At 40.4% G+C, this 18,364-nt stretch overlaps 1 pseudogene; it reads right to left on the minus strand.

Moving 5' to 3' along the window:
* Window positions 1-2,256: 2,256 nt before the first annotated feature.
* LOC101595820 overlaps window positions 2,257-18,364 on the minus strand; it is a 37,008-nt pseudogene continuing 20,900 nt past the window's right edge.

Genomic DNA, 18,364 nt, shown 5'->3' on the forward strand with positions numbered 1-18,364 from the left:
AACTCATTTCTCTATCCCTTCTTTCCATCTCCTCTGTTCATTTTTTTTTAATTTAATTTATTAGTTTTCTTTTCAGCAAATACAGGCAGTTTGGTACCATTGTTTAGGCTCATCCATGATCTACTCCCTCCCATAGGACCCTCCTTGTTGATGTAAATGTATCATGCATTGTGGAGTTAGCCCACAGTTATTGGTACGATAAATGTCTCTGCATATCATGACCCAACATGTGACTCTGACATTCTTTCCGCCCCCTCTTCCGCAAAATTTCCCTGAGCCATGTTGGGTTCATTTTTGGTCTGCTTCAGTGCTGAGGTGTTGGGGGCCTCTGAGGATCTGGCTCTCTGATTTGGTAGGAGTTGATTTTTCCCTGCGTTGGTCTCCTTCCCCTTTGTGCTGGTAACTGGTTCACAGGAAAACATCACTCTTGCTTGTTTCACCAATTGTCCTTAGTTTCAGTTGGGTCCCTTTTGAGGTATGTTGGGGCAGCTCTCTCCTTAGGATCTGCATCTATTTTTAAAGTATATATATATTTTAAAAGGATTTCAAGTATGAGGACATAGCTGAGTTAGTAAGAACATTTGAGACATAAAAATGAAGAGCCAGGTTTGATCTCATGTGCCCACAATGGAATTGTATTCAGTGGTAAAGAAAAGTGAAATATGCAGGAAGTGGATGGATCTGGAAAGGATTATACTAAGTAAGGTAACCCAGGCCCAGAAAGCCAAATTGCATGTTCTCTCTCATATGTGGATCCTAGTTACAAATGCTCAGACTTGTGTGAGTTGTAGTAAAAATTGGTAGCTGAGACCAGTAAGCTATGAAGAGCTATAAGAAAGGAAGGAGAGGGGTGGACTTAAGGGTATGGTATTGTATATATGTAAGTAGAAGAACAGATTACAGGGAGGGGGAAGGCCTAAGTGAGGCGAAGGCAAGTATTCAATTGTGAGAACAAGGATATAGAGATGAACTGGGCAACAAAGTGAATACTTCCACACAATTAAAATTTAACTTTTTTACAGTATTAAAACACTTGTCATAATATGAGATTTTTGTAAAACTGACAGACATTTCTATGATAAAATTTATTATCTTAGATTTAGATTGAAAGTCAAATTAAATTATCCTATCTCCTTTTCTTATAACCAGTGGTTCACTGAGTAGTAATAGTCCCTTTGTCTTATAATCAGTGGTTCATTGAGTAGTAATAATCTATCTCCTTTCTTATAACCAGTGGTTCATTGTGTACTAATATTTGAAAGGAAAACCCAAAGAGTCACTTCTAGTCATTTAAAGATGGGTTTTTTTAAATGTTAGAGCACTGTGACAATCTCCATTTGGACATCAATCCTGAACATGGACTTATTTTTAAAATTCACTACTATTACTGAACAGAAATGACTGAGAGCAGGAAAGGTGGATGCATTTTCTGACTAAACTTCACAGCCACTCCCTGAGCACTTGCTCTGGTATTACCCAGGAGCAGGTAACTGATTGTTTGTTCAGTAGCACTGAGATAGAGCTGGATATCTCCTGATGTCTTTTCATAATGTCCTGCTGTGCCTGACATGTAATTTTGCAATAAATGTCCAATTGGCATTTTACTGTGAAAATTTAGTTACATGTTTTCTTCATTGTAAAAAGGAAAGGTTGGGCAACTATTCAACAGCAATCACATTGTGCGTTTAACCAACAATGGCTATGTAATAGGCTCATGCACCCTAAACCTTCATAAAATCTCCAAAGAAAAGAAATATGTAAATTATAATAGTGGGAACACTGATCAATAAGCAATTCTCAAACTCTCAGCTCCAAGTCTTACTTTAAGAAGAGTAAAGACAGCCAAGTGCTCTCCCGCATGTTGTTGACTTCTCACATTGCATCTCGTTTGTGATTTAACAAAGTTAGCTGCCATAAGTTTTGGAAAATGCCAGTGTTTAAACATAAGTAATTGTGCTAAATAAAAGTTCAAAACAGAACTTGAGGACTCCAAACCCCTCAATGTTAAAATCATACACATGAACCTTCAAAAGAGGTCTTGATTAGATACCTAGTACTTTTTTAAAAAGTGAGCATTGAGTGTACAGACAACAATGGAATTTTAAAATTACCAATGAGAAAAAAATCTTGTTTTACCAGTTTATAAATATGACAGCTTCCTGGTTTTCTTGCTGAGTTCACAAGTAAACATTCATTCTGACATGCTGACACTCCTAAGGCTAGTGGGACAATCTCTATTCCTGGGCAACAGTTACATTATGATTTCTCTGGTGGGAAGTCCACATCTGTTACTTCCTGTTTCACTGTTACAGCTTCATTCACTGCCTCTTGGTCACCTCCATCAGTCCCAAATCCAGCTCCTCCAGCTCATTCCGGTATGTCAGTATCATGTTCCAAGCCATTGTAGAACTCTTCAATCTTACTTTCATCTTCCATGGGTTCTTCGAGGCTTGGACTCTGGCATGTCCCACTATCACTGTTACTGCCACATGAACTAGACGACAAGGCATCATCCTCAGAGTCTGAATATACCTCAGCGCCATAGAATATGTAGTGATTTGGTGGTAAAAACAGATACTGATTACCATCCAGCCACTTACTAATCTGCTGTTTTGCAAGTCTATTGTGCCAGTACATCCTCACTGTTTCAGCAACCACAGTTCTTTCATTTTTCTCTCCTGTGCTGGAACCAACATCCTTGAAATCTGACTTTTCCAAAGTAATGCTTTCAGCATTCCTAGCAGAAGACTGTACTTCTTCTAATTTTTCCTCCACACAAATTTTTGACTCAGACACATCCAAACTGTCCACTTTATTCTTTGTTGCAATAACCACTAAACAATCTTGTGGCAAGGTTCTTTCTGGTGAACTTGAGTCTTCTGAGATATGAAGAGGTGTTGGTGGCAACTCCGATAAAGGCACTAACACCTTTTGGGTTCATGGAGGTTTTTCAGTAATTTCAGAAAGCTTTACAGGATTACAGCAAAGTTTGGCACATTCACCAACTAACCTATGACAAAGTTCATTAATAATGGCATCACAGTCTCCAAGAAGCTCTACATCAAAATGCAGATGAGGCAAAGGTTCCCTATTAATTAGTATCTGAGGCACTTCATCGGGTATGGAACTTGGTATTAGTGCTACTGGTCTGACTTTCAGGGACGATCCTATGACAATGAGGAGATCAACTTCAACTGTTGTGGTAAATTTTCACCAAAGAAGACAATCTCAGGTTTCATGATAACAAGTGGTTCATCAGCTGGGCATCGAGGGCATCGAGGAACTACCTGATTAAAAATGTCTCCTCATACAGCTTTACAGTCAACTTTGTATTTTCAAATCAGGCAAGATGCAGTTGCAAAGGAACCATGACACTGAATGATCCTTTGGATTCCTGCAACCTGTTCCAAAGTATCTATATTCTGAGTATAGTTGCGAAGTAATTTTCCTTCCTTACTTGACAAGGCTATGAATTTGTGACAGTGAGATGGTTGGAACAGTCTGGGTTATATTTCCTTTGCAAACTTTAAGAATGGTCTTGGATCTTTTCTGAAATACTCAATATCAAACATTGCTTGAGGATCTGTAAGATCCAGGAAGTCCACTGCAAAATGGGCATAAATACCATCTCTTGACCTGAAGTCAGGTCTTCCACATGAAACACACACCCCAGCTCCAGGGAGAATGATTATTTTTTTTTGCACTCTTGCAGTAAGTTCACAGCATCTTCAATTGAAATAATATCTTTCCTTTTTTTCCTTTTTGGTGTTCTGGCAGGATATTAATAACAATCTGCCATAGTGTTATGTCATCCAGTTCAGGTGGAGGAATTGTTTCCAGTAGCAAGTCTTTGAAATGTCTTTGAAATGGTTGGAGGGTCTGTGCCAATCATGAGGTGCTGCTGAATGAAAGTATTTGGACCTATCCATGGCCTTGGCATTGTCAGTAGAGCTCGCGTGTGCAGTTCTATCATCCTAATCACTTTTACAGGCACGAAAGTTATTAGTGATGATTTCATCACTGAACAGAAGGTGGTCTTGGTACCCAATGGCCACCACCACCTCTTCGTCCTCGTCGCCTTCATCGTCGTCCAAGTCGTGCAAGTCATCAGCCACAAGCGGCTCCCAGGGCAGGCCATGCAGGCCCGGCCCATCATCTCCTTGTGCGGCCGCCAGTGGGCCTGTGTCTCCCCATCCACCGCCGGGGAATTATGTTAGAATTTCAAAATTTTAACAAGCACTGGATATTTATGATCATCATCTAGGTTAGCCTATATTTCACAGATGAGATGAAGGCACAAGGAGATGAAGGTACAAGTCAGTCCAGGCACTGGCATTAGAACATGCCACAGAACTCCTTCCGTATCTCTTCACTTTTGCATCTAGCTTTCCTGGGGCTACAACAGCTAGATTTGGATGAGGCCTGGGCAGTACCCAGACTTGACATTTACCATCTTCTAAGGAAGACTGACAGGGCTTGACTTCACCTTTTCCTTAAATGTAAATGCAGCCCAGAAATGAATGTACTGTAGAGAAGCAGCAACCTCTGGTTTTGGAACCAATGTGAGATTTTGGTAATTACATCCAAAAGAGCATGTGCCTCCCTTGACATGCACAAGACCAGCCACCTTTACAGCCCATTTACTTTAACAGCCACTAAAGAAAGGAATTGAAAGGATGCACAGATTTAGAAAATGTAGACCTTCACTTCCTTCAGGTCAAGGAATTCACACCTATGTTAATCAGACATAGCCTCACTTAACTATTCTCACAAATATAACATATTTATGCTATTTTCTAATATTCACTATTACTACATTTGACTTTTGTGCAGTTGTTAATGGTACCACGTTGTTCTTTATCACACCAATAAAATTTTCATTTGTGAGTTGTCATTTAAGAACTGTAAAACTATGGTTATATTACTCATTATTTTATTCTATGATATGAATAGTATTTGCCAGTATTTCCTGGCCTAAAGGTTTATATATCATTATGGTATACTTTATAAAATATTAAAATTAGCTTCACCAAACAGTGAGCCATGAATTTAAAATTAGGAGAAGCCAGAAAGTACAACATACAGTTTACAACATGTTTTGCTTCACCTGAGTAATGTTCAATTGCAGCTTACCTCTTCTCTGCCTGAGCACTTGTACTAGTCTGCTTTCTGTAAAGACAAACACATACTACTGAAGACTGAAATGAGCATCTATGCCTAAAGCTTTTCAAAAAACCCTGCCTTGGGAAAATAACTAAATTGTGTCTTCTACCATAAACTCAGAAGGCTTCTCATGTCTGCAATTTAAATTTTAAATTTAGGGATGGAGATATGGCTTAGCAATTAAGGTGTTTGCCTGAGAAACCAAAGGACCCAAGTAAGCCAGATGTACAATGTGGCCCATGCATCTGGAGTTTGTTTGCAGGGCTGGAAGCATCTCTATCTCCTTCAGTTTCCCCCGCCCCTGAAATAAATGAATAAGATATTTTTTAATTAACTTAAAAATCCTTCTGCATACCTGATCACATATCTAGGGAAATATCTGCTATTTGGCATGACTTTGAAGACTGAGAGAAGGAATCTGTTCCACTAAACCAGCAGTTAAGACTCCACTCCTACCCCTACATAGAGTCCCCTCTCCAAATTATTTTCACTCACAACCCATGCCTCCTTCTTGTTGGGCCCTGACAGGCCCAGGGGTGAGGCCTAGTGGAACTTCTTGAGTCTAGCTAAAGTTTGGCAACATGTCTCTGGCCAGCTAGGACTCAGCAAGATGCCTAATGGCTTCTGGCCTGCCACTTCTCTGTGGTAATTGTAATTACCATTTCAATAGTTAAAGTTTACTATTGGCCCTTACCTCTTCCCCCATCCTAAAATCCCTGCCTTCATCCCCAACATGATATAGGCAACTGCGAGTTTTTTCTGCGAGTTTCTGCATTGAAAAGACTCCCGACTCAGTGTGGATTTTCTCCGGTGGCCGGGAGAGGTTTCTGAGGTGTCGTACACTCATCTTCCTCCTCAACCCCTTGGGAGGAGCCCGCAGGCCTGGTCCTCCCACAGCACTACCTGTCTGCGGCGGCGCCTGGCATCTGGCGCTTAACGTGCGGCTCTTGGAGTCTGGCAGACTAGTGCCCTGTGAGAGGCAGTTGTTGAGGAGGTAATCGGTGTACAGATGTGGGTGAGTGTACCCTCATAAGTTGTAAGGCAGTCTTCACATTTAATGTGCTAAACTTTACTTCTATAACCTATACTTCTTTGTCAAAATCTCTTCATTCACTTTCTCTTTCCCTTCACCTTCAGTTCGCTGGTGGCTTTTGTATTTCTTTTTTTTAAAAAATATTTTATTTATTTATTTGAGAGCGACAGACACAGAGAGAAAGACAGATAGAGGGAGAGAGAGAGAATGGGCGCGCCAGGGCTTCCAGCCTCTGCAAATGAACTCCAGACGTGTAGGCCCCCTTGTGCATCTGGCTAACGTGGGACCTGGGGAACCGAGCCTCGAACCGGGGTCCTTAGGCTTCACAGGCAAGCGCTTAACCCCTAAGCCATCTCTCCAGCCTGGCTTTTGTATTTCTGAACGGGGCCTAGCAAGCTGCATCTGCAGCTGTTATGTTTGCAAAGGCTTGTCCTTCTCTCTCTCTGTCTCTCTCTCTCTCACCTTGGGCCTGTGAAGGCAGGCCAGCTTTTTCTGCCATTATGGAACTTCCCCTGGATCTGTAAGCTTTAATAAATATTCCTTCCTCCATAACTGTACCTGGTCTGGAAGTTTATCTCAGAGAACCTAAAGCTATCTGATACAGACCGAGGAATGAGCTGAGATGAACCTGACCATGTGTATGTTAAATCTTTTGGAACCTTTGTTTTGGAGAAATAGGCATGGACTTGGTGCTTACAACTAAAGGTGTCTTCTGGAGTGGTAAGCCAAATTTTATGGACTATTCAGATGAAAGTTTAAAAATACTAAGTACAGACAGCATTAAACTTCGAGGCTTGGCTTATAAGCTTTCTAAGTGGATAGAAAGACTACAGGGGACTTCATTGGAACTGGGCTACTGGCATAAGGGCTGGCTGTGTCCTGCTGCCCAGGCCCAGGGAGTATAATCAAGGTTAAATTTGTAATGGACTAATATTCTTGGCTAGAGATATTGGACTAAGAGACTTAAGTTTTTTTTGTTCTTGTTTTCTTGAGGTAGGGTTTCACTCTAGCCCAGGCTGACCTGGAATTCTCTATGGAGCCTCAGGGTGGACTAAAACTCATGGTAATCCTCCTACCTCCACCTCCCGAGTGCTGGGAGTAAAGGCGTGTACCACCACGCCTGGCTGATACTTAAGATTTTAAACTACAAAATCTCTAGCAAGTTAAAATTACAGACACTGAGACGAATTATAGATTATGCTTGCTCAGTTTCCATTGTTTTAGTCTCTCCTTGCTATGCCTTATAAAGGTTAAAAATGTTTTACAATGTGCCTTTATATATTAGAAGTGTTTAACTTGTTTAATTTTACAGGTCTTAATATCTTAAATTGGTCAAGACTGTGGGGACCTTTAAAATTAAATTGAGTGCAATTTACACTATATAATAGTTATAAATCTATTGAAAACCAGTGGCAGAATTTGGTAATTTTAAATAAATGCCCCCCCTCCTGGCAGCTTGTGCCTGACCCTCCCCTACTGGGGTTTGGGGGGCAATCAACCTCCTGAGAGACTGCCACGTGGTCTCCTTGGACTGACCCTGGTAGGGACAGGGGAGAAGTGCGCCCTCTTGTGGTGACTGGGTCACTGACCTTTTCCTGTGCCTACTGGGCATCGGCACATGCCGGGTGGAAAAATATCTAAACATGCCATTAGTCATATGCTTCAATGTTTTGTCACTCTTGGTCTGCCTGATCAAATTAAAACAAATAATGACCTCTGCTTCGTAAGCAAGGCCTTTATAGATTTTCTACAGACCTAAAAATAAACTTCACATTCCACATACATCCCATACAACCCCTGGGGCCAGGCTATCTTTAAAAGATATAATCAGACTCTCAAGTCTCAATTACAAAAACAAAAGGGGGAATCCTTACCCCCACATGACCAACTAAAAAAGCCATTATTTACTCTAAATATTTTTAATTTTTTCTAACAATTTATGTGTGACAGTTATAAATCTATTGGACTACAGGGGCGGAATGTGATAATTTAAATAAATGGCCCCAATATATTCAATTGTTTATTTGCTTGTAGTCTATATTCTACAGCCATCCAACTGTAGTCAATGCCATTGTGTGGATCTTAAGGTGTGATGGTGGGTTTCAGACTGTAGTCTAAAGATATGCAAAATATGCCTAACAGGGATTCCTAAAATGTACTGTGGCTCTGGGCTTTAGGCTTGTACTTTTAATGTCTAACTATCCTTCATACTCACAGCTTTAAAGTAGGCATGAGGCCTAGTGGAACTTCCAGAGCCTAGCTAAAGTTTGGCAACCTGTGTCTGGCCAGCTAGGACTCAGCAAGACTCCTAATGGCTTCTGGCCTGATACTTCTGCACAGGAGTTGAAATTACCATTTCAATACTTACAGTTTACTCTTGGCCCTTACCTCTCCCCCGCCCCATCCTAAAATCCTCGCCTTTGTCCCAAACATGATATAGACAACTGCTCATAGCAATAAAGTGAGTTCCCGTTAGTTCCTGCTTCCACAAGACTCCCGGCTCAGTGTGGTTTTTCTCAGGAGGCCAGGAGAGTTTCCTGAGTTGTCGTACACTTGTCTTCCTCCTCAAACCCTTGGGAGGAACCAGCAGGCCTGTTCCTTTAAGGTAGAGTATCACTGTAGCTGAAACTGACCTAGAACTCATTCTCTAAGTTCAGATTGGTATCCAACTCACAGTGATCTGCTACCTCAGCCTCCTGAGTGCTGGAATTAAAGGCATGGGACACCATACCAAGCTTTCATTTTTTAAAAAAATATTATTATTTATGTGTATGAATGAGAGACAGTGAAGAAGAGACAGTGAGAAACAGACAGAGAGGGAATGGGTACACCAGGACCTCCTGCCACTGCAAATGAACTCCAGACACTAGGTATAACTTTGTGCATCTAGCTTGCCTGGGTACTGGGGAATCAAACCTAGGTCATCAGGCTTTGCAAACAAGTGTCTTCAAGCATCTAATTTTTTTTATTAGATATGGACATATTTTGTATGTAAACAACACATGTTGCTACCATCCTTTCCCTCCTCCCTGCTGCTTTGTTGAAGATGTCTTCCTCACTGGGGATGCAGGTCAACCCCATGGGAATTGTGGGTCATCCATTATGGGGACAAGGGAGGCAATGTGTGCAGAATTTCAATCTTGTGGCTCTAACAATCTTTGAGCTCCCTCTACTGTAAATTTACCTGAGCCATGCTAGCAACATTTAAGTCTACTTCAGTGATGAGCACTTAGGAACCTCTGGATCTCTGGTTTCATAGGTGTTGAGTGTCTTAGCATCTATCTCCATCACCATTGTGCTGATACAAGATTCCCTAAGAAAGCCTCTCTCTTGCCTGATTTGCCAATTCCTCTGTGGCTTCACCTGGGGCTGTGATAGAGTGCCCTGGGTCATTTATCTCCTCGGGCCCAACTCCCATTAAAAAAACGGAAGCAGAATTTCCAATGGAGTATGAAGTTAGTACTGGTTAAATGGGATAACCATTATTAGTTCAGAGAGAATTAAAAGGGCATAGACCTTACTAAATTCTAAGATTAGTGGGAGCTTGGCAGTGGAAAGCAGAATCATTATCTGGATATGATTCTGACTTGTTTCCCAGTTAAGATATGGATTCCTTTCCACTGAGCAGATATATTAGCCAATCCAAGAGCAGTTGCTTACCCTTCGTGGCTGTCTGCCACAAATGCATTTGAATGAGCATCACATCAGGTTGTTTGCTTCTGAGTCACTTAGACTTTGAGTTTCTTGGACAGATGTTGGCCAATTTCCCCCAGAAGCTCTTATAGCGCCTTCCAACTAGATGGGCTAATTGGGGACTGGCTCTCCTCACAATGGCATTCTTCAAGGAAACAGAAAAAACAATCCAAAGCTTCATTTGGAATCACAAAAAACCTCGAATATCTAAAATAATACCAAGCAACAAAAATGAGGCTGGTGGTATCACCATACATGATTTTAACCTATACTACAGAGCCATAGAAACAAAAACAGCATGGTACTGTCACAAAAGCAGATATGTAGATCAATGGAACAGAATAGAGGACCCAGATGAAAATCCAGGTAGCTATAGCCACGTGATATTCGATAAAAATGCCAAAAATACTTATTGGCGCAAAGACAGCCTCTTCAGCAAATGGTGCTGGGAAATTGGATATATATCTAGAGAAAGATGAAAATAGATTCTTCTTTCTCTCCATGCACAAGAATTAAGTCCAAATGAATTAAAGAACTTAACATAAGACATGAAACTCTGAAACTGCTTGAGGAAAAAGTAGCGGAAACCCGTCAACATATTGGTCTTGGCAAAGACTTTCTGAATATAACCCCCATTGCTCAGGCAATAAAGCCACAGACTGACTGTGGGAACCTCATGAAATTACAAAGATTTTGTACTGCAAAGCACACTGAATAAAGCAAACAGGCGACCTACAGAATAGCAAAAAATCTTTGACAACTATACATCTGATAGGGGATTAATATCTAGGATATACAAAGAACTCAAAAAATTAAATAAAAAATCAAACAAGCCAATTAAAAAATGGGCTATGTAACTAAATAGAGAATTCTCAAAAGAAGAAATACGAATGGTGTATAAGCATCTAAAAAAATTCTACATCCCTAGTGATCAGGGAAATGCAGAGTAAAACTACATTGAGATTCCATGTCACTTCTATCAGATTGGCTACCATCATGAAAACAAATGACCATAAATGCTGGCGAGGATATGGAAAAAGAAGAACCGTTCTACACTGTTGGTGGGAATGCAATCTGTTCCAGCCATTGTGGAAATCAGTGTGGAGGTTCCTAAGATAGCTAAAAGTTGATCTACCATATGACCCAGCTATAGCACTCCTAGGCATATATCCTAAGAACTCATCTCATTTCCTTAGAAGTACATGCTCTACCATGTTCATTGCTGCTCAATTCACAATACCTAGGAAATGAAACTAGCCTCAAGTTATGAATGGATAATGAAGGTATGGCACATTTATACGATGGAGTTCTAATCAGCAGTAAAGAAAAATGAAGTTATGAAATTTTCAGGAAAATGGATGGATCTGGAAAGGATTATACTAAGTGAGGTAACCCAGGCCCAGAAAGCCAAGCACCACATGTTCCCCCTCATATGTGGATCCTAGCAACAGATGATTGGGCTTCTGCGTGAGAAGGAAAAAAACTCAGTAGCAGAGGCCAGTAAGTTAAAAAGGAGATATAAAAGGAAGAGAAAGGAAGGTAGGAGGGTACTTAATAGGTTGGTATTGTATATATGTAAGTAGAAGAATAGATTAGTGGTGGTGAAAAGGCCCAAAGTGAGGTCTGGGGAAGAGATTGAGTAAAAGAAAGGTGGAGGGATGGCTAATCAAAATCTAAGAGGATGCAAATAAATCATATGGAATCATCTGGTTTGGGACAATGCAACACTCAGGAGATATAGATCATTGTTAGAAAATTTTCAGTGCCAGGGATGGGATACCTTCTGGTGAGTTGTTGGCCAGGGAGGTCCCTGCTGCCCCCAAACATTATAGGCCATTGCCAAGGCCCTTGGTTTCCCACCAGGAATAGATGGTAAGAACCTATTGTGGAAAACTCCACATACTTGGGCTGTAAGGACACTGAGAAATCCTCTGGAACTGAGCTGATAACCTCCTCCATGTAGAACAGCTGACAGAAAGCTGGAAGAAGCCATTCTACATGTAGTTCAATGACAGAAAGAGATACCACCAATGATGATACTCAATAGTGGACACTGCAAGCCTTATAATTGGCCAGCCAGGCCAAATGAGCCAACGGGTGCAATAGTGGAATGTCTGTCATGGTGGAAACCAACTGCCCTCCAATTGGACTGGAGGCCCACTCCATGGGGGGAACACATCCTGATACTGAAAACTTAAAAACAAAGATAGTCATGAGGCCTAGGGGTTCTGCTGGTATCTGGAAAAATGTATACACTATGCTTATCAAACTGCCCAGTAAGCACTTCTCTTAATATTTATACCGTTATATTAACACTACTCTCATTTTGGGTAGAGAATCTTCTCTTTTTAGATGGCAGTGACCTTGGGATGATTCAGAAGGTATTATAGCACTGGAAAGAAGTGACTGGAATACTGAGTAACATCTCGATCATACCTTCCAAGGCTCAAGGTCTAATGTGGAACAGGTGGCAGAAAGAATGTAAGAGCCAAAGGAAGGGTAAGACTCCTCACAACGTACTCCCTCCAGACATAAAATGGCCTGGGTATCCATGACCTCATAGTTCCTGACACTACCTACACAAGACCATCATAAGAGAAGGAAAAGATCATGACATTAAAAGTAAAAGAGAGACTGATTGAGATGGGGAGGGGGTTTGATGGAGACTGGAGTTTCAAAGGGGTAAGTGGGGGGAGGGAGGGTATCACCATGAGGCATTTTTTATAATCATGGAAGTTGTTAATAAAAAAAAAAAAATTGAACCCAACATGGCTCAGGGAAATTTTGTGGAAGAGGGGGTGGAAAGAATGTCAGAGCCACACACTGGGTCATGATACACAGAGACATTTTCTCCTACCCATAACTGTGGGCCAACTCCACAATGCATGACCCATATACCTCAACAAGGAGGGCCCAGAGGGAGATGGTAAGACATGGAGGAGCCTAACAATGGTACCAACTGGACTGTATTTAAAGAGTACAAAACTCATTAATAAAAAATATTTTAAAAGAGAGAGAGAGAGAGAGACAGATTTGGCAGTGCCAAGGGCTCAGCCACTCTGCAGTTAAACTCCAGATGCTTGTACCACATAGTGTCATGTATGACCTTGTTCTTGCATCATGCGCAGCTGGTTTACATGAGATCTGGAGAAATGAATACAGGTCCTCAGGCTTTGCAGGCAAGCACCTTAATCACAAAGCCATCTCTCCAGCCCTGAAAATTTCTTTCTATATTATCTTTCAACAATCTCATCTTGTCTTTTACAAATTTTTAATTATTTTTAGTATAATTAAGAGAAATGTCACTCAATTAACTTATCTTATTACTAATTGACAGTGAAGCAAGTAGTTCAGAATAACAAAGATAATCATTACAGTTTGCAAAATGTGCAGATAAACGTCCTTAGCAGAAATCCTTAGTTTTTTTTTTTTTTTTTTTGACTTTTAAGCCATCCTTTATTGTTATTACCAAGAACATATTTAACCTTTTTAAAAATTGTTATTTATATATTTGAGAGTGACAAAGAGAGAAAGAAAAGTATATATAGAGAGAATGGGGACACTAGGGCCCATAGCCACTGCAAATGTACTCCAGATGCCTGCACCCCCTTGTGCATATGGCTAACGTGAGTCCTGGGGAATCGAGCCTCTAACCATGGTCCTTAGGCTTCACAGGCAAGCGCCTAACTGCTAAGCCATCTCCCCAACTGGCCAAGAACATATTTAAAGGACCCATTATATATCTCACTTAGTTGTCTATTTAAGTCAGTCTTAAGGACAACTTTTCATAATCTCCTAATTGTATAAAATAAATCACATCTGTGAATGTACCATTTAACACTCATCATTGTAATGTTTCTATGCCATGATGCAAAAATGAGGCACTCAGTTGGTGTATCAAATGTATATTTTTGTCCAGCAGCATGTTGTACAATTCATACATAGTTTAACCTTAGAATTTAGTCAAAAATATATCATAATCCTGATTTTAATAATTTATTATCATTTAAAATACATAGATATCAGAACATTCAATTACAGTAAGCATTGGAAAGATTCATGGTCATGAATTTAGTTATACATAAAGACAGACTACATGAAATATAGAACACATCACATGACATTGTTGGCCATCATTAAACATGACAGCACAAAACATGGAGAGATGTTCATTTTTAAGATTTTAGTTATGTTTTAAATTGGTGAGGACTTAAATTGTAAGAGATCAAAAGACAGTGGTTTGAATTTAAAGATGCTGTTTTTTTTTTTAGTTCTGTGGTGTTAGCCACATGTAAGTGGTCTGGGGTGACAGGATGTATGTCTTCATTTATTTAATCTAGGTTTGTGGCAGGTACTGGTTTTTCTAGTCATTTAATGGGTAAGGCTTTGTATACTGTGATTGCCTCAGATAATCTGCCTTCTTTTAAATTAGTTTTTAAATATGCCAATAGGGTGTCTTTTGGAATAGATAACTTAGAACCCATTTTGGAGGACAAGGACTAACTGGAGTGCCTGATGCCACCAGGGAAGTTCCTGAGGCTTAGGGAGGGCAACAAATCTGAAAGATTAGGAGGGAGTGTCCCACATATATAATGTTTGGGGTGTCCAGTGGAATGAAACATAAAGGGTTCCTGAAGCCTCAAATCATCCACACTGGAAAGTGAGAAACTTTGTAGTTCCTAAGGTCTGAGATGGGGTGTCTCCACTGCAGACCAAGAGTGAATAACTTGTGCAGAAGGTTGTAATTTGATGAGGATGTGGATAGAGATCCTGACCAGTAAGTGGTCTCCTGTCTGGAGTTCAAATGTTTGGGGGAGAGGGAGGGAGAGAGAGGGAACTATGACCTGGTAGATCACCCAAAGGGCTGTTGTAGATTCAGCTGAGCTCAGAGAGGTATTTTGGACATAAGTGTAGCCCTTGTTATAATTTGTCATTCTCCACAAATGAGTTGCAAAACTCATGCAATCCAGGGGTCAGAGTGTGAGGAAGAAAAGAAAGAAAATGCCAGGTATGAAGTTGGTTTTACATAGAACATTAATATAACCTCTTGAATCATGAGGTTGAAAAGAACTTGTGCCACTTATGTAGACAAAGGCCATAAAATACTGGAGGTCTCAGGTCACAATTGGTGGCTGTTTAGTCCAGAATACTGAGTAGAGTATGGCAAGCTTGTGTTCTCCCAAGGGAGTGAAACATTGGTAGGGAAGTAGAAAGGAAGAGTTGGAAAGAGGAGGGGAGGTCATGCAACCTAAAAGCCCCTCAGTGCTCCAATCTGAGTCTAAGCACCAGAAATATAAGGAATGTGAAAGAAAAGCAAAGGGAAACACTGGACTTAATCACAACAGACTGAGACTGTTAAGTGAAGCACAGTGAGGAGCTACAACCTTCCTCCAGGATGGAGGCTGAAGTGACACTAAGGTGTAAGTTTATAAGGAGGATCCTGAGGAAAACAGACTGGACCAGGTGCAAGTCCCAGGGAAGTAGATAAGAAACTTGAAGCTATCTCTGTCCTTGCTTAGCATAAGTATTTTCATCAGAATTGTGTAAGTGAAAGTAACTCCAGATGGTTTCTGTTCCTTTAAGGCCTCTGAGTTAAAGAAAGTACATCAGTCAGGAGAGTTGTAAGGGTTGTCTGGGACTGATGTTTACTCAAGGCCTTCTAGTCTTAGAATCAGTCATTATCCCTTTAGTTCCCTCTGGTTTTCATGGAAAGACATTAACCCTTCAAGCACTGTTTTATTTTTCAGCCTATTTTGGCCTTGAAATCACTATGTATTAGCATGGCATTGAAGTAGTGGCAGTCTTGTTCCTAATGCCTTTTAAGAAGTTGGGTTACAGCCAGGAGTGGTGGCGCACACCTTTAATCCCAACACTTGGGAGGGAGAGGTAGGAGAATTGCCACAAGTTCGAGGCCACCCTGAGACTACATAGTGAATTCCAGGTCAGCCTGGACTAGAGTGAGACCCTATCTGAAAACAAAGTGAGGGGGATTACAGATGTGAACATTTACCAATTACACTGCTCTAAGAATGGTTTCTAAGCTTTATTCCTAAACTGTCCCCATTAAAACCGGGCATCATATTTGTTTACAGAGTCTATAGAGACAAAACAGAACCCTAAACAATCTGGTTTTGAACAAGTTTCCTTTTTGACTCATACCATGTTCCAGCCTTAGAATCCTTCCTAGTCCATTAATTTAGTCACTAAATTCTCTGTCCTGTGTCCTGTTCTGAGCCTGTATGTGTTGGTGTGATATGGTGCACTTTCTTCAACATTTCTGCCCCAACTACCTGATTTTGTCCTGCTCTTTCATTTCTTTTGAGCTCAGAGCCTCTTCTCCCTCCTGTCTGTATTCTTGTTTGCCTCCATTCCTGTGCTTCATAGAACAAATTCCAATTTCTCCTGCAACTCTACCTTTTTACCATCCAGTCCTTCCCTCTTATCACTCTTTCTCTTTTCATATAGGAGGTAGAAGCCTTCAAATCATGTAAACACCATTTTTGTACCTTTTTGAGGGAGAATTTTCCATGTATTCTAAGCTGGTCTGAAACTCACTATGTAGCTGAGCCCAGCTTTAAACCTTTGTGTTACAGATGAGGCCAGGGGAGACATAATCATCATTATACTGGAGATGAGGCCTGCTGAGTCATGATTATGATTGTGTTACAGAGGAGGTCTGGGGAGACATGATCATCATGGGGCTACAGATGAGGCTTGAGATAACTTGATCATCATTGTGTTACAAATGAATCCTGGGGAGACATCATCATTTTGTTACAGATGAGGACTGGCTAGACTTGTTCGTTATTGTATTCAAAATGAGGCCTGTGGAGACATGATCATCATTGTGTAACAGATGAGGCCTGGGGAGATTTGATCATCATTGTGTTATGTATAAGGCCTGGGGAGATGTGATCATCATTGTGTTACAGATGAGGCCTTGGGAGACATGATCATTATTGTGTTATAGCTGTTTGCTAGGCAGATATGATCATCATTGTGTTATAGATAAGGCCTAAGGAGACATGATCAACATTGTGCAAAAGATAAGGCCTAGGGAGACATGGTCATATTTTTCTTAAAGATGAGGACTAGCAATTTTTGAATGCAAAGAATTTTCTCAAGTAACAGGACAAGCTGATTACATAGTTTGAATTTTCAGTCTTTTGTTGTGAAAAACAGCTTACCCTATTATAATCCACATAGCAATGTCTCACCAGACCCAGTTTGATGACATGTATGCCCTCATAAATGTTTATTTTACAAATACATCCCATTTTTCTTCCTTTTGAACATAGTTTTTGATTACAGAAACTTATTTTTATGGCTCATAAATATAACAATTAGAACTTGGGCTGGACCAATGACTTAGTGTTAAAAGCAATAGTTAGAAGTAAAATGGGAACTCTTAGAAGCAATAACCAGAACTGTTTTAAGGAGAGTCTGGACCAATATAAACTCAGTTACTATCAAGAAAACAACCACTGGCAGCTAAAGTCTGATAACATAAACAGTGACTGAAAGTCTATGAAATTGTCAATTCTTCACCTCAGGATTTGCTGAATAGCCAGGGAAACTTCCATTCTTACTCAAAAGCACTCCATGGTAGTCTCTGCATGGCTCTGGTATATATAAAATATCATCAGGTCTCAATGGAAACCATGATCCATCTTCCAATGTGTTCATGAACCTCCTCAGTAGGGTCATCACACCCTGCTAATATGACATGACTGAGCAAAAGCTCCTGAAAACATGAACATCTTGACTTGCCCCATATATTGTTCATGCTTTATAAACCAATACCAGGTGTGTAGGACATAGCATGATTCTTAATGCATAAATGAAATAAATTATGACCTCCAAGAATAGTTTATTTTCAAATATCTTTTCAAAAGATTTTGTATTTCTACTATTTAGTCTTTCTGGGTTGTAATAACCTCAGGTATTCTCTCCATTATTTTAATGTAAAGCAAGTAAGCCATCTCCCTTGAGATTGCTAATGTTTGACAAGCGCAGCTTCAGCAACCAATTTTTTTTGCCAGTAATATATTTTCTTGAGTTTTTCAAACTACATTTTAAGTCCCTCATCTCCATATTTTTAAAGCAGTTTCCAGCCTTTCAAATTTTTTTAGAGACAGGAAGTGAGAGAAAGACAGAGAAAATTGGCACATGAGGGCTTCAGCCACTACAACCAAACTCCAGATGCTTGCAGTATATTTTTAGGGGCAGGCTTATGGACATTATAGCCAGTTTCCGCTTCCCAGTGTTTGGTGCACTCTCCTGTTCCCATGGTACATCTGATGTTGGCCAAGAGGTAATGTCAACATGCTACTCATGCTATCATTTACCCCTGTTGTTTTGGTTTGATTCAGTTGTGCCACAAACTTAGGTGTTCTGAATGCTAGGTTCCCCAGCTGAAGTCAATTGAAAACTAAAGCCTCCTGGGAAGCAGTGTATTGTTGGATGTCAGCCTCC

This window comes from Jaculus jaculus, unplaced genomic scaffold (assembly GCF_020740685.1).
Source record: "Jaculus jaculus isolate mJacJac1 unplaced genomic scaffold, mJacJac1.mat.Y.cur mat_scaffold_36_1_2353498_arrow_ctg1, whole genome shotgun sequence".
In the NCBI taxonomy this organism is placed as follows: Eukaryota; Metazoa; Chordata; class Mammalia; order Rodentia; family Dipodidae; genus Jaculus; species Jaculus jaculus.